At 40.3% G+C, this 13,037-nt stretch overlaps 1 long non-coding RNA gene across 1 annotated transcript in view; it reads left to right on the forward strand.

Annotated features, from left to right (window-relative positions):
• Positions 1 to 13,037, forward strand: part of LOC126994642 (uncharacterized) — a 137,353-nt gene that overhangs the window by 82,363 nt on the left and 41,953 nt on the right. Inside the window, exon 3 of the long non-coding RNA XR_007749365.1 lies at positions 11,861 to 12,340. This is a non-coding gene — a long non-coding RNA (uncharacterized LOC126994642). The remainder of the gene's footprint in view (positions 1 to 11,860; positions 12,341 to 13,037) is intronic.

A 13,037-nucleotide genomic window follows, 5' to 3' on the forward strand; every position in this document is an offset into this window, starting at 1 on the left:
ATGAAGGAAAGAGAATGGAAGGAAAGAGGAGGGAAGAGAGGGGAAAGGAAAGGAAGGAAAGGGGAGGGAAGGGAACGGAACGGAAGGGGAGGGAAGGGAAGGGAAAGAGAAGGAAGGGAAGGGAATGGAGAGGAAGGGAAGGAGAGGTGGGCGTGACAGAAGCAATGAAGTACGACAGGATAAATTACTTTTTTCTCCCTCTGCTATTACCAATATTAATGTGCCGACCCAGTAGCTTGGAAAGAAAATATAAGTGTGTAAAAAGAAAGACGTTTAATGGCAGAGAGGAAATATAGATAAAACGGCAGCTATATACTGATGGACACACAGATGCGGACATATATAGACTGATATACTGACCAATAGACAGACTGATAAAGATATATAGAGAGAGATGAATAAATTGATAAATAGAGAGAGGTATTATATTAAACAGGTACAGGGGACAGCTCAGTACAGAGACAAACGAAGATACAACTATAAATGTATACACAGACTGAAAGGACGGCAGCGAAACTGTTCATCAAATATTGAAATAAGAGAAACATAAATTGAAACAGCAAACGCATAAATACACACTCGACAAATTTGAGAATTCACGGTCTTCTTTATCGACAAGGTTTATATTTCAACATAATCAGCTTCTCATTCCTCACACCTCAATAAATTACAACTTCCTGCCCTTTACTACAGCACAAATCTATCATAAATATAGAAAACATAATTATACGAATATTTACAACCAACAATAACCAATACAAAGGAAAGAATCGCATCAGACATTCCAATACAGGTTATATAAATATCAATTTGATATCCTTCCTTGTTATTCCCTATAACAAACAAAAACGCAACAATCACTGCTACAGACGCAATTTAATACTTGCCGTGATGATATTTGCTTCACACCGATGTTAAACTAAATAAAATAAAACGTTTCACTTCATCATTAGTAAACGAATCCCAGCAAAAAGACAGCACAGGGCAGCCATGCAATGTAACTCAAGCGTTTATTCAGAATCTCTCGTCTGCTGTGGCGTAGTGAATCGTGCTGTAAAGGTGTCGAGTAAATATTCATAGCCTTTACATCAAATACATTCAAATTACTCGCGCAAGAACAAAAATATTCACTCATCAATAGTTTCACGTTCCCTGCAATGCAATGCCCCTGCCTTCTCACGCCACGCCGCTTGTCATGTCTTCTTGCGTGTGTGTCTGTGTGTGTGTGTGTGTGTGTGTGTGTGTGTGTGTGTGTGTGTGTGTGTGTGCGTGCGTGCGTGCGTGTGCGTGTGTGTGTTTGTGTTTGTGTGTGTGTGTGTGTGTGTGTGTGTGTGTGTGTGTGTGTGTGTGTATTGCAACATCCTCTTCATCGCGGCCACCTGGCAACTCTCAGCCCAATTAACCTGCCACTGGTCAAGTGCGAAGAGAAAGACCAGAATGACGAGGAGAACGAGGAGCACGGAGAGGAGGAGGACGAGGAGCACGGAGTGGAGGAGGACGAGGACATGCAATAATACTGAACATTGAGGAAACCAAATTGATAGTAAAAAGAAATTGCTATAGCGTGAACACTATATAAAGTAAATGTGGAAGGTAGGAAAGAACTGACCAATATTTGAGACAGAGAAAAGGTGAGTTAGATAGATAGGCAGATAGAGACAGATAGATAGAGAAAGAGATAGAGCACAAAAGCATCGAGTCTGCAAGAGGCGAGAAAACTTATAAAAGGGGAATCTATAAACACCAAAACCACCATCAATATTCCTCACCGTGCAGTACCATCACCCACAACTTTATCTCGTACCTATCCCCACTATATAACCGTTAAATCCTCCCCAACCGTCCACAACCTCATTTTGAGAACCGATTATGGCTTACGTCCTTACCGAATCCGAATTTACGCAACTCAAACCCATTACAGCGAGTCCGATCCTGCTCTTTGGTTATCAGAAAAGGAGAATCAGGTAGGCAGGTCGTAGTGGCAGTGTGGGATGAACGCTTAACGGCACAACTTGCGAAACTATTGAGGGAAAATGTCGATAGTGGCCATGTATAGCGTAATGGCCTTGGTGGGGTGGGGGGTACTGGGGTTAGAGATGGTGGTGGTGGTGATGGTGGTACTGGTAGTGATGGGATGGAAAATATGAAAAAAGAGAGGGAAAGGAGAATGAGGAGGTGGAAAGGGGTATTAAAAGAGGAGGAAAGAGGGAAAAAGAGTAGCAGTATGAGAGAAGACATATGAGGAAGTACTGAGGAAGTTATTAATTTAGAAGTAAGGAAAAACGAAAAACGGAAAAATAAAACTGATAAAGCAAAAATAAAAAGTTAGGCGAGTAAGCAAAATTAATAGTTATGAAAGCGAAACGGAAAAACAGGAAAAGCAACATGGAAATGGAATTGTACATCGGAGTAGTGAGGGGAGTGGAAATTAACATGCTACAATAAATATATATAAAGAAGAATACAAAAAAAAATGCATAAACCGTAGCGCCAATAAAAAAAGAAGTAAATAAAACACAAAAGAAAAAGTGGTAAATGAAAGAAAATACTGGGAAGGAAAAAAAATGGCGAAAAGAAAATGGAAACGTGAATATATTAAAAAGTAATATTAAAATGGAATAAAATTAATACAGAGAGAGAGAGAGAGAGAGAGAGAGAGAGAGAGAGAGAGAGAGAGAGAGAGATAGTTAAAGGAGTGTCTCAGTTTTATACTATTTTCTTGTTTTGATTCTGCTAACACTTCCTGCTTATGCCCTCCTCCTCCTCCTCCTCCTCCTCCTCCTCCTATTCCACCTCTTCTACGTCATCCTATTTCACCTCCGTCTCCTTCTATTACACTTCCTCTTCCTATTCTGTTTCCCTCCTTTTCCTACTCCGTCACCGCCTCATCCTCCTCAATCCCTTACTTTTTCTTCCTTTTCTTCTCCTTATTCTCCTTGTCCTCGTACTCTTCCTAATCCCCGTGATCCCCTTACTTCCTCTTTTCCTCCATCTAGTCTTTTAATCTCTCCCTCCTCCCTCGCCCCTCCAATTCTTCTCCTCTTCCTAATCTTTGTAATCTCCTCCCCCTTCTCTTCATTACCATTCCTTAACAAACACCAATTAGAGTGATAAATATATGAATAAAACACGCACGGGCTTCGCTATTTTTACGCTCTAAAATATAATTATTTCATTAATTATATTTCTCTTTCCTCTCTCCGCGTTGCCGCCACCACCATCATGACCATCTCAAGCTTCTTCACCACCATAACAACCAAGATCATCTCCACAATTACGGTCTCTAGCGCCACAACCATCACAACAAAGGAGCAGCGAGTAGCGGGCTTTTTTTATTGTTGTTTCCTTTTTTTGTGCCCTTGTGCTGTCTCCTCTGCTGTAAAAAAAAAAATATTATCACATCCACCATCACCAACCGTTACTATCAGCACCACCAAAACAACAAAGATCACCACCTCAGTTGAGAATGTTACCACCACTACCACCATAACTAACACCACAACCACCATTGCCACGGCCACCACCACCATTATTGCCATTACTACCATCTGTAAAACAACGAAGACCACCACCAAAAATACCACCACTATGGCCTTTAAAACAAACACCACCATCATATATACGACCAAAACTATCACAATGGCGCAAAACTCAACACCACAACTACAACCACCACCACCACCACCACTACCTTCATAACCGCCATCACTATCAACATAAACCCTGTCAACCAACGTTAATAACTACATGCACCATCATCATCATCATCACCATCATCATCATCATCACCGCTCACCTCAACTCCACCACCACCATTACCTTTGACGCATTCACCACCACAATCATCATCCGCTCACAAACACCACACACAGTAATCACCACCACCGCCACCATCATTACCAGCAGCCACAAACACTACACCGAACAGAAACAAAAAATAAAAGTAATAAGTCAAACATTAAACACGTACACTTAAGACTTCTAAATATTTCCTAATGAATCCTGCTCAGTGAAAAAGTACTAAAAAAATAAACCTCTTAACATTTCATCATCATTAAAACACGCGATTAAAACAGAACGCTCTTTAATTACTCTCACTCACTCACTCACTCACTCACTCACCTCTCTCTCTCTCTCTCTCTCTCTCTCTCTCTCTTGTCTCATACTATACCACAGCTAACAATAACAGTAACAGCAACAATAACAACAACTATAAACAACAGAAGAATATTAAAACCGGTCGCTTCATCAACATATTTTTTCCTCCTTCCATTTCACTTTCCCCTCCAGCCTTCTTTCTCCTCCTCCTCCTCCTACTACTCTTTCTCTTAATCCTCCACCCCCTCTTCCTCGTGATCCTCTTTTTTCGTTCCCGTTCCCTTTGACAAACTTCTTTTACCTGGAACCTTTTTGATCTCGGCCACCTCTTCATCTACCACTATTCATACCTATTTCTCCTTGAAAAAAAAACCAGGCCTCCTAAACAGCCTTTATCTCCGGGTAGGCAGCTTATCATCCCTCCCTCCACCTTCCTATTCAGCCGCCCTCTCGACTATATTTCTGACCTATTTAATTAAAGGCATGGAGCTCCTAGTCTACAGCCCCCTCTTTGCCTACCTATTCACTCCTCCTCCTCCGTAAATATACAGATAACGAGCGTGTATATTAACATAGAAGTCTTTTGGGAGTAAATGCTAACTAACCGTATTTGGATTGTAAATAGATCAGCTCAGACGTAAAGGTTAACGCTAATTAATCTAATCTTGTTTAATTTTGTGTTGTTTGGAATACATTGTTTAGAAGATATGCTTTATTTTGTTCGTTTAATGTATAACGAGGAAAAAAGACATAATATAATATGGGTTTGTAAGAATTTAAAACCCTTTTCTAATATTTCCACAGCCACACACACGCACACGCACACGCACACACACACACACACACACACACACACACAGTTTTCCAGTCAATCCCACCTGCAAAGCAAATTCACAAGTTCAGTCTCGCCTGAATTCACTTTCGCCCTTTTTTTCGCCCTTTGCTTTCCTCTCTCCCATTTTCTTTTTATCTCGTCTTTCCCGTTTTCTTTCCACCTGCGCCACCTTCCTGTCTTTCGTTATTCCGTCCCTGGTTATTCCCGTCTCTCTCTTCCCCTTCCCTTCCTTTCCCTTCCACCACGTCCCCAATACCAGAGCAAGTGAAAACTCTAAGCTCTCCTTAATCCCTGCTTTCCCCAACACTAACCTGCCTATTTGCTCACGGCTTGCGCTCTTAATGAAGCCTGATTGTGGTACTGGGCAAACGCTCCTCCTCCTCTTCTTCCTCCTACTGCTCCTTTTTCCTCCTCCTCCTCCTCCTCCTCCTCCTCCTTCTTCCTCACTTGGTAGAGCGCTAATGAGTGCCTCCAATTGTTCTTAATGGGTGAATCTTATTATGCTTGTAAAAAAATCTGATTGTGCTAAACGAAAAGTCGTGATTGTGGAGATGAAGGAGGGAAGGTCTGCCCTGTTGAGGAACTTTGATGCTGCATAAGTAGGAGAAATTGAAGGAGCAAGGAGGACGTATTTAACTTTGGGGAAGAGGCCTGTGGGGGTTGCAAGTGGAAGGCAAGTGACCTTGTGGGAAGAGCTCTAGTGAATGTTTGTGGAAATGAAAAAATGCTAACGATAGGCGATTGCCTCCTCGATTATTCCTGGTAGCTTTTATGGAAATGGAGTGGAAATAAATGACTTTGCTGTGTATTTTTGAAGCTTCAAATAAAACATCTCATCGTTTAGTTAATAATTATGATTACACAAATATAAGAAAACAAAGGAAGATTTAATAGACACACTAGGGCTATTGGTACTGCATGGGGAAGCAATACATTAAAAAAAATATATCCTAAACGTAAATCTGCAATAAATGTCAACAAATCAAAACAGTAGGAAGCAAAATAGGAGGGAAACTGTAAACCCCAAAGAATATAAGGTCTTCACAATTTTAAAAAGACGTCATTGCTAAGGTGTTGTAAAATATCTTGAATAAATTTGAAAAAAGGAAGGTAGTACAAGAAAACTAGTAAAGAAAGCAATTACAATATTGACTGTAGAGATGTAAATTAAATCATTCAAACATGGCACGAATTACAAAGGGACCGAGGAAAGACGAAGCAAGCATTTCATCGTCATAATATAAAAAAAAAAATAGACATCGTGCCGTTAGGTGTTTATTCCTTCCGGGCTTCAATTGATGCTCTATTACTGACATCATCGACGACTGATATTTGATTTCTTCACTGTCACATATACAGCTTTTTTGTTTGTTTGTTTGTTTCATTCGAATATGTATGTTTATGTTAAACTGACATTGTCTAGCAAGTAGTATTTTTGTCTTTTCTGTCTGTTTCTCCTTATATCTATATGTTTGTATGTTTCTATGTAAGCATCTCTCTCTCTATATATATATATATATATATATATATATATATATATATATATATATATATATATATATATATATATTATTTATGTAATGATCAGTCGCTACGAACTTAATGTTTCTCCTTGCCTTTACCATATACTTTCTCTGGCATCATTATCTGTACTGAATACGTAATTTCCACCACTTTTATGAGGAACACCGCATAGTAAAAGTTTTTTTTATTCCAAAAAAGCAGGCGGCAGCAAAATGTAAAAAATACGCCGCTGCTTTGTGTTAGCAACGCCTAAGCAATAATTGCTTCATTACTCGGCAAGTTATTGTTGCACCAGCTGAATGCAATGCCCAAGAACAATGTCAGTATATTTTACACAATATTACAAACGATGATGAGGAAAATATAAATTTCTCTTCGAATTTTACTGGAAATATAAGCTGTACAAAATACCGAGAATAATGTCAGAAGACTGACATCCATATAGTTATACCTTGCGAATGATAAAAAATAAAAACAATTTAAAAATAACTCGTATAATGATGCAAAACTCCTCCCAAAGAAGTTAAAAAGGTTTCCATAATCGTTGACGTAAGAGGAGAGAGAGAGAGAGAGAGAGAGAGAGAGAGAGAGAGAGAGAGAGAGAGAGAGAGAGAGAGAGAGAGAGAGAGAGAGAGAGAGAGAGAGAGAGAGAGAGAGAGAGAGAGAGAGAGAGAGAGAGAGAGAGACCTTTTATCGAGGTGAACTTGAGCTGAAGTTTACGAGTGTCAGTCGGAATTTCTCTCAGATACAGGCTCGTCACAGATAAGCTAGGGAAGGGAGACACGGTGAGTAATGCAAGGAGAGAGAGAGAGAGAGAGAGAGAGAGAGAGAGAGAGAGAGAATATAATGAAAAGAGTTTGATGATGAAATATAAAAATATGCTTGAAGAATGACTGACAGGCAAATGCAAAAACATATAGCCATACAGATTTATATATGGAGAGAGTTAGACAGAAACAAACGATTAAAAATCAAATAAAAAACTCACAGAAATACAGCACTGACACAAAAATAAAAGAAAAGAAAATAGATGAAAAAGTTCAAAACACACACACACACAGAGAGAGAGAGAGAGAGAGAGAGAGAGAGAGAGAGAGAGAGAGAGAGAGAGAGAGAGAGAGAGAGAGAGAGAGAGAGAGAGAGAGAGAGAGAGAGAGAGAGAGAAAAGGCAGCAAACAAACGGATAGGAGGAGAAGAAGCGTGAAATTTCAGCCAAGGCAAAGGCTTCGTGCGTGTGTAAGTCTACGGCCCGGGCCTTCCGCGTTTCAGTAAGTGTTAGTTTCTCGAGACAAAATTGGTTTACCGAACACTATATATTTTGTTGCTGATACTATTGTTTTTGTTGTTGCCTTTGTTGTTGTTGTTGTTATTGTTGTTTTTTGTAGTTGTAATACTTGTTGTTGTTGTTGTTGTTATTTTTTTCTGTTTCTGGTGGTGGTGGTACTTGTGGCGTTGGTGGTCATGGTGGCGATTGTTGTTTATAACTGTGTACCGGGGGGCGTTTAAAGGGCGTTGATTAAGACTTCGGCTTCCTTAAGGCGAATATATTCTTAGCCTATATGTACAAGGAGCGTCGGAGCGAGAGCGACTGCCGTTGTGTGTCAATCGGACTCTCGTGAAGGAGTGACGAGTTACAGGTTGGAAAATAATTGTTACAATTGGTCACGTATGTCAAGGTGACTTTCAAGCTTGATGAAATGCTTTGTATACAAACTGAGACGGTAAACACTGACGGATGACATTCCTATAAGGTGGCGTGATCTATCTGTCGTGGGTTTTTTCCATTGACAATTGTATGCCTAATTCGTGGTGATACTAATAATACTAATACTAATAATACTAATAATAATAATAATAATAATAATAATAATAATAATAATAATAATAATAATAATAATAATAATAATAATAATAATAATAATAATACATTGATATCCTACTATAACATGTTGTTGTTGTTGTTGGTGGTGGTGGTAGTGGTGGTGATGGTGGTGGTTACTGTTCTTCTAATTGTTTACATTTTCGTTGTTTTCTTTGTTTATGATATTACTGCTGCTACCATTATCAAATTTTCTGTTGATGTTGGGCATGGTACTTGTGATGCTGTGATTGCTGAAATGTTCATGCCATTATTATTACTATTATTATTATTATTATTATTATTATTATTATTATTATTACTATTATTATTATTATTATTATTATTATTATTATTATTATTATTATTATTATTATTATTATTATTATTATTATTATTATTATTATTATTATTATTATTATTATTATTCCCATTTTCGATATTATGACTAAAGTCGCTTGTGCTTATCTTTCTCTGCTCATTGTGGTAATGACTAAACACACTGTGGTTAATGTTCTTACCTCATCGTTCTACATGTTCTCTATGACTTTATTGATATTGTTTGGTGATTTTGATTGGTGAAGACATTGTTGTTGTTGCTATTTTTTATGGTAATGTTGTTTTATTGTTGCTGCATAGCGGTGTTGTTGTTGGTAGTGGTGGTGTTGACGGTAACGGTGGTCGTTGAAGTGTTGATGGTCGTGTAATGCTGTAGTGATGCTGTTGAAGGTGGCAAATGTGGCGGTAGTAATATACATGTTGGTAGTCTTGTTTTAAGTTTCGTTCGCGACGTTTTTGGAAGAAGTAAAGGTGGTGGGAGTGATGATGGTGATAGGGTTATTGTTTTTGTTGTTGTTGGTGGTGGTGGTTGCGGTGGTGGGTATGGCGGTTGTAATGATGCGAATAATGGAACTGGAAGCCGTCACTGTCACAGGATATTTTTCTATAGCGTGACAGGTTTATGTTTTGCATGGAATGGCTTAAAAGCTTCATAATGCGATTAAAAACTCTTCACTAAGATATAAGTCTTTTCCTGCTTCTTGTTGATGCTATTTATGGGGAAATATTACTAGCCTTTACTGATTTTTTTTTTATTCTATGTGTTTTCCTTTAAAGAAATTCTGCTCTTTCACAACTCATCCATTTATACAAAGAGATATTGGTGTTGTGTTCATGTAGGTCTTTTGGTAGAAATGTCCTAACGCCGTAAAAAAAAGCAAAAAGACGACGCCTATAAACGGAAGACAACCCACTGAAGGGGAAAATCACCTTCTTTTCCAACGACCATTTGGGAAGGAAAACAACCTTTTTTTGACAAAGAGGCCCGAGAGAAAAACAAAACAAAAACAACTCGAATGGTTGGTGAAAAAAATATAAAAAAAAGTCTCTCTCTCTCTCTCTCTCTCTCTCTCTCTCTCTCTCTCTCTCTCTCTCTCTCTCTCTTCGTCGACCCAATTTGAAAGGGGCACACTGGACGACTCCCTCAGGAGACACAGGAGCGACAGAGCGGGAAAGGCGGGCCCATCTCGAGAGTGTCAGAGGGCGGGAGATTATTGAAAGTAGCGACACCAGAACGAGGGACTTAGGAGTGGACAGGCTCAGAGGCGACGTGAAGGAAAGCAGGAGAGGAGCGTAATGGAGAGAACATGAAAACGGAGGAGAGGAGAGAGAGGGATAGAAAAGACAAAAACGCAGCGACGGAAAGAAAATCGGGTATATCTGAAGTGTAACGTATAGCTTTTCTTAACCAGGCAATAAAATACAAGTTACATCAAAACCTCACGCCTCAGTTTTTTTTGTGAATGAATGTGACTTAGCTCTGTGTTATGTGATGTTGCATGTGGACCGTGCCCTATAAAAAGCCTGATTAGCTAAAGGATTGACATATATAAAAAGGTAACTTACACAATTCTAGGTTATATAATGGAAGCACAGTTGACAAAAAAACACGATTCTTATTTTCTTTCATAATGTTGTTGTTTTTTTCATTTACCAACACTTGCACAATCGCATCGAGGGATCACAACACAGATAACGAAACCGAGCAAACAAACGAGTGAACAAAAGCACGCCCACGAAAGACAACACCTTAATTGAGTAAAAAAACATAAAAGGTAACGATACCAATTACACACACACACACACACACACACACACACACACACACACACACACACACACACACACACACACACACACACGAACTATATTCACATATTCACTAACAACAAACACACAATCACACAATACACACAAAGAGACAGGCAGACAAATCAAGCTTAAAAAAGGCAAACACAAAAACACGTTCCCTCCACCCAAAACACAGACAAAAGATCATCAACACGAACATATACCTCGCCACCGATTCCCTAATTAGATTTCTGTCCTGTTCCGCGCGCAGGAGTACAACGACGCGCCTACCGGACGACAAAGGAGCCAATTTACCTTCTCTGGCATGGTAGTTCGGGTGTGCTTCGGGCGTGAGTGTCTGGTGAGTGGCGGGAACGAGGCTGGGACCAAGAAAAGGAGGAGGAAAAAGCGGAGGGCAAGGAGGACGATGAGGAAAAGGGAAAAGAAAAGTGAGAGGAGGAAGAGAAGGAGGTCTACGAGGAAGAGGAGCACGAGTAGGAAGGGAAGGAGGAGGAGGGTACTGTGGAAATGGTGTGGAAGAGTATCAGTGGTTTGGGATCTTTATGGTAAACGTGAGAATGGTCGGGTATGGTCGTGGGGTGCGGAGGAAAGACTCTGAGTAGGTTGTGAGTGCTTTGAGGCCGGCGTGCAGCTTTGGAAATGGTTTTTCGAAAGCGTGGCGAGGGCCAGGTATGGTTATGGAGGCGGCGGAAAAAAACTGTTAGCTTTATACGACTTTACAAATGCTGTGGTTTGAAAATCGTTTGGAAAGTGATGCAATAGTTAGACACGGTTAGGACACGGAGGACAAGTTGCAAAGAAGAATCTCATATAAATATTCAAAACACTAAAGCTGTTTATAAATATCTAGAATTGTGGGATGCGGTGGATTTTTCTACATGGCTCAGATATAATGTAGTTTACTGACGAGAGGTACGAATATTATTAATCATGAAGAGGTGTGTTTATGTATACAGACATTTGAAGGCTGTCCACACCTACTGCAAAGAGAAAGTTAAAAAGAGTTATACTACCTGTTATCAAATAGTTATTGTTTAGTAGATTCTGCAAATGGGTGTGTTGAGAGATGAGGCGTGTTGTGAGTTCTTTGGTTGGCTGGTGAAATGGAAAGGATGCAAGTGTTGCTCGATCGTGTTTTACGTGAATAAGAGGATAGGGATGGTACATGTTCTAGGAAGGTGTGTGTGTGTGTGTGTGTGTGTGTGTGTGTGTGTGTGTGTGTGTGTGTGTGTGTGTGTGTGTGTGTGTGTATTCCAATCCTTCACCTCCTTTGTTCCAAGAAAAAAAATCTCTCTCTCAACGCCATTTAATCCTTGTTTCCCGCCGCCTCGCGAAACACTGACATCACCGCACGCAAATACTGGTCCCATTTTTACGTCGCTTTGTTTCCCCAGACGCGAGGGAAGGGAAGGAAGGCCACTCGCTCTTTCCCAACCTGAGGAGCTGCTGCGGAAGAAGGAAGAAAGGAAGAAAGGGGAAGAAGGAAGAACGTGCTCCCCTCCCTTGCTCTCCTCTCATTTCTATCCTTGTCTTTCCTTTCCTATTTGCTTTACTCCTTCTCTTCCTCTTCATCCTTTCAGCTGCAAGAAGAGTAGATTCCAAGAGAAGGCATTTTACTCATTGTCACTCTCTTCGTTTCCCTTTCTCTTCCTCCCCCTCCTCCCTCTGCACTTCATTTTTCTCCTCCTCCTCCTCCTCCTCCTCCTCCTCTATCACTGCCTGCTCCTACTCCTCCTACTCCTCCCTCCTCCTCCTCCTCCTCCTCTCCCTTCCTCGCTGTTTGCTTCCACTCCTCGTCCACTTCCTCCACTTCATTCCCCCTTCAACGCGTGTCGTCTACAGGATCGGCTCGGCTCCTTCGCCCTCTTACATCGGTGAGTGGCTGCTCTTCACGTACCCTCCTCCCCCCCCCCCCCCCTCCTCTTCCTCCTTTCCTATCCTCTTTTCGTTCCTTTCCGTTTTCTCCTCTTCTTCACTCGCTTCACTTTAGTAATATTTTCTCTTTTCTCCGTTTCTCCTCTCCGTTTCTTGGTATCTTCTCATTCGGGTTTAATTTCGTCCAATCTCCTTTTTGTGTGTTCTAGTCTTTTTTTTCCTGTGTGCTTGTTCCTGTTTGGTTTGGTTTTATTTTTTCTCCAAGACCAAGTAAAGATGAGGTTTTAATCTTGCCTCTGAGTGGGAGAGCGCGCTGCAGTGTTGTCTTTGCATCTTTTTATTATATAGTTTTGTGCTTTCTTTTTTGTTTCATGTTTTGAGTGTAATTTGGCTTCTTTCCTCTCTCTCTGTCTGTTTCCATGTTCTCTCTCTCTCTCTCTCTCTCTCTCTCTCTCTCTCTCTCTCTCTCTCTCTCTCTCTCTCTCTCTCTCTCTCTCTCTCTCTCTCTCTCTCTCTCTCTCTCTCTAACTGAAATGAAACTCTGAATAAACTTTCTGAACTCGAAACAAAAAGAAACAACGGAACAACAGATTTTCTCATACAAACAAATGGAGAGAGAGAGAAACAACGCTAAGCTTGTGCATGCGCGCACGTACACACACACACACACACACACACACACACACACACACACAC

Source organism: Eriocheir sinensis, unplaced genomic scaffold, assembly GCF_024679095.1.
Source record: "Eriocheir sinensis breed Jianghai 21 unplaced genomic scaffold, ASM2467909v1 Scaffold84, whole genome shotgun sequence".
Lineage (NCBI taxonomy): Eukaryota > Metazoa > Arthropoda > Malacostraca > Decapoda > Varunidae > Eriocheir > Eriocheir sinensis.